Source organism: Leptonychotes weddellii, unplaced genomic scaffold, assembly GCF_054177405.1.
Source record: "Leptonychotes weddellii isolate Sample4059 unplaced genomic scaffold, ASM5417740v2 HiC_scaffold_5966, whole genome shotgun sequence".
Classification (NCBI taxonomy): Eukaryota; Metazoa; Chordata; class Mammalia; order Carnivora; family Phocidae; genus Leptonychotes; species Leptonychotes weddellii.
The window spans coordinates 859-5,459 of NW_028028069.1; the positions used below are offsets into that span (position 1 = coordinate 859).

The 4,601-nt window shown below is 39.7% G+C and overlaps 1 long non-coding RNA gene across 1 annotated transcript; it reads right to left on the reverse strand.

The window, feature by feature from the left end:
• Window positions 1-218: 218 nt before the first annotated feature.
• LOC145719631 (uncharacterized) lies at window positions 219-4,293 on the reverse strand. The gene is made up of 3 exons (XR_014142510.1): window positions 4,156-4,293; window positions 3,577-3,759; window positions 219-471 (listed from the first exon to the last, which is right to left on the reverse strand). It is a non-coding gene; the product is annotated as an uncharacterized LOC145719631 (long non-coding RNA).
• Between the last annotated feature and the right edge of the window lie 308 nt (window positions 4,294-4,601).

A 4,601-nucleotide genomic window follows, 5' to 3' on the forward strand; every position in this document is an offset into this window, starting at 1 on the left:
ATCCTGGAGTCCCAGGATCGAGTCCCGCATTGGGCTCCCTGCTCAGCAGGGAGTCTGCTTCTCCCTCTGACCCTCCCCCCTCTCATGCTCTCTCTCTCTCTCAAATAAATAAATAAAATCTTTAAAAAAAATAAAAAATAAATAAAAAAAAAATAAAAGAGGCCCAGATAATTTCTCCGTTCCTCTGCCGATACTGTTCTGAAAATTTCTTCCTCATTTCTGATCCTTTGACTACAGCAGGTATACCAGGGAATGTGCATGACAAGCACTATAAGGTGTGGTGCTTCTCAGCCTAACGAAATGTCGGTTTTAAATAACTGGTCACAGAAATCAGCTATTCTCATACATGAATACTCACGATGGTGCTAATTTCAGGAAGTTTTAAATAAATACAGTACTTACCTGCATAGCAATCCTCTTCAACAATGCATGCTTCTGGACCTCTGCAATGTCACCAACTGCCAAACCAATCTGAAGTACAACACAGCACCAAGTCATTACCAGCTTGATGGCTCACCTCAAAATGCATTAAGATCTCTTTGGCTGCAGTGAGGGAGCGAGCATGTAAATTGCCTAGTAGTGGCCTCAGCACACATGACTAACACATCTTGCAGCAAACTGCAAAGCCTATATACCTTTGTCACAATGGTAGCCACGCTGATGGACTCATTAAGTGTTATCCTAAAAAATTAGGACCCAGCAATTAATCAAATTCACTTTAATTAAAATAAAAATTTGTTATTTTTGCAGACGATAGGGGTGATAGAATATCAAATGCCCCTGGGGTAAGCCATGCAACGTGGTTGCAAACTGCAGGAGTTTGGCATCTAAGGTAAACAAGAGTGACCTGACAACATGGAAAGTTAAATAGCAAACTGAGGCGAAGCAGAAATGTCTACCTTACATAGGTTTGGCAGGAAGGGGTACACTGCAAGGGGGGGTGTGGCTTTGGTAACAAACAAAAACAAACAGTAACTCTGTCTAGAACTCCATGGCTTCATAGAATTAGGGGAGGGGAACCCGTCAGCTCAGTTCCACTCAATCCAAATTAAATTCACTTACTTACATTAGCTGCCGCCTATTTCATTAGACAATCAGTACCTGCCTATGCTGAACCAGCCTTCGGGATGCTGGTGCTCTCAAAAACTCAAAGTCAAGTAAACTGCATGAGAGAAGGGCTCGGTCTGTCCAAGTCACCACTGTATGCCCAGTGCTTAGAACCATACGGGGCATATAGTAGGTACACAAAATAGCTACTGAGTGAATGAGCACTGAAAGAGTATATTCCAGGGTGTGCAGACTGGCACTGAGAACCATGTATAGTCAACAAGTAGGCTTTATCTGACAGGATAATGTTTATTTTAAATTTGGAAGCCTTTCAGTGGGCATTCTCTCAGTTTTTATATCAGCCTCCATCAAAACCAGCTGTCTCATACTGGCTGCCTCACACATTTAAGATACTTGCCTAGGATCTAAAGATATCTGATCTTGAGTCAGAGTAGATAAATTACTAATATTTAATCACAGGTAACATTTATTTGATGCTTATCATGTGCCAAGCACTGTTTCAAGTGCCTTGTATTAGCTCATTTCATCTTCATAACAACCTAGAAAGTAGGTTTTATTATCTTTTTCTGATCTGTGTCCTCAAAATTATGAAAACACAGGAAGGGACATCTGATTCAGACTAGGGTGATGGCGGGGAGGTGTTGGTTAAGAAAGTCTACCTAGGAGAGATGATGCTTGAGCTGAGTGTTGAAAGCTTAGAAAGAGTTAACCCAAAGTGGGAGGGCCTTCCAGGAAAAGGAGCAGCTTGCATGGAGCCCAGGAGGTACAAAGAAAAGTTTGGCACACTCCATGAACATTCATGGTGCATGTCTGAGTAAATCCTGCCAACAGTGGAGAGCTGGGTAAGATCCAGATCATGAAGACCTTGCGTGCCATGCTGATGGATTTAGACTGAAATGAAGAGTCCCAGGGGGGTAAAAAAAAAAAAAAAGGGATGCAAAAGTCACTGACAGGTTCAGCTTTCCCTTAGAACATCACTGTGGTGACAATTTGCAGGAAGGATTAGAGAAGTGAGACAAGATAGCCTCTTTGGGCTACTGCAGCAATATGGATGAGGAACCATGAGGGTGTAAGCCAACTGGAAGTAGGCATAAGAGGCAAATATTTACTGGAAGAAGTGAGGAAAGGGCAGAGCTGAATCTAAAGTATCTTCCAGGGGAGGGGGGGTGGGAGGATGGGTTGGCCTGGTGGTGGGTATTGAGGAGGGCACGTTCTGCATGGAGCACTGGGTGTTATGCACAAACAATGAATCGTGGAACACTTCATCTAGAACTAATGATGTAATGTATGGGGATTAACATAAGAAAATAAAATAAAATAAAAAAAAAGAAAGAATAGAAAACAAACAAACAAAAAAAAAAATAAAGTATCTTCCAATGATCTGAGATGACCAGGAAGGTGCTACTGAGAGGCATCGGCAGAGTTTGAAGGAAAGAAAACATTGACAGTCTTGGCTCTGTTGGGTTTGATTTTCTTCTAGGACGTGCAGGTAGAGATGGCACCAATGTATACTACTGCTAGGCCAAATCCTCTTCTAGATAATTATCTTCTAAAACATAAGGGATTCTAAGGGAAAAATGTGGGCTTTATGTCATTCTTTATTATTCTTCGTGTTGTCCTTTATTTTTCTAGGTCATCAAAATAAAACTCTGGAGTTGCATCAAGTAAGTGAATCAAAACATTAAGTAGTCGATCTTTTTTCTTTCCAGAGACACTGTATAGCACAATTCCTGGTGCATAATCAGACTCAGTAAAAGTGTATTGAATGTGTGCATGTTTACATAAATGAATAAGGGGGGAAACATGCACTATAATGTCAGCTCGGGTATTCCATGGACCTGGGATGTACTTCTGCCTGCATTGGCTAAGATGCTCGTGGCTGGAGCAGGTTCTCTGTGCAGGGCATGTTCATGTCTGCCGGGGATGTTAGCCTGTAACTGGTTTAGAGATGGCACCTGAATGCCACAGATGTCCGCGTGCCTGAGAGGCTCTTCCCCACTTGAATCTCTGGTCAATGAGAAATTTAAAGGCAGAGATGAGGTTTTAATCCTTCATTCCACCAAGATCTCTGCCCAACCTCTGACCCCCTACCCCAACTCCAGAGCAGCACACACCATTCATCTTTATTTCCTTATTCTTCAGTTCTGTAGTTCCTCATAGCATTTATCATCCCCATGACATTATATTACATATTTATTTATTTACTACTTAACTTCATGACTAATTTATAATGTAAGGACTGGGTATTGCTCTATTCACCACCGTTTCCCAGCACCTGGATCAGTGTCTGGATTCTTCGTATCTGCCAAGTGAATGCATCCTGGCATCCCCTGGGCCTCATGCTGTGCTTGGCACACACCCCCGGCACTAAATGAATGTTGAACGAATGGATTTTATAATAGTCCCTTTTGACTTTCATGAAGGGAGATGAAGGAGGCTAAGAATAATTTTCATTGCTAAATGCTCCAAATGATCAACAAACAGAAAATATAAGGATAAATTACTTACAAGTAAATTCATGAGTACAATTGGGACAAACATGGTAAAGGCAATAATCTGTATAAAGGACAGAACTGGATATGCCAATTTGTTTCTCAAAAACGGTTCTAGGAAGGCATCGCGATAATTAATATCTCCTAGCATCATGCTGAAGGTCTGGATTAGAGAGAGCAATGGAGAGCTGAATGCATCCTGAGAAAAGATGGTAAGGTAAAAGTGAAATGCAAAATGCATGTAATGAAAAAATACTTTCTGAAGAGTAAAATGATAAAATCTTATTTACTTTTTTAAGTCACAGGACTATAGCTACTGAAAGTGATAAGAACTAATAAACTGGCAATAAAGTCATCAAGATCTTTTCTGCATCTATAACAAATCATCATGCATTATATATATAAACATTTTGACAATGGAAGAAAGTCATTGAGTTAGGCGATATTTTTTCCTTCAATAAAAATCATTTGAAGGCAACTTTATCAGATAAAAAATTATGTTACTATTAATTTTCTAAGCCATTCAGATTTAAGTATAAATATGTATTCCCAATATTCACATCAACAAAATCAACTACTAATGTAGCTGCCTCACCTGCAAACTCAGGAGGACGTAAAAGCTGAGGCCAAAAGCCAGAAGAAGGAAGACAAACACGACCGTAGACCTCAACAAAGTTTTCATAATTACCTCTAACATAACGATGAAAATTCCACAATTTTCAAATCTAGGAAAATTTAACAATTAAAATATGTATTTACTTTTCTGGTCAAAGTGTTAATATTCATCATGCATTAGGTACAATGTTTCATAGATGAGTAACTGAGGCCAGTTACTTTCAAAAAGGAGACATGAGAAATCATGAATAGTAGTCGTATTTTCAAACTGTCAAACGGTTTTCTTTTTCCTTCTTGTTAGTGTTTATCTTTGTTTTACTACTTGACCACTAGGTATCACTTCAAACAAAGTAGGAGAGAAAAATCTTCCCAGGATCATAGAAAGTGCTACCAAAGCTTGATAAAGGGATCCTAAAGATGATTTAA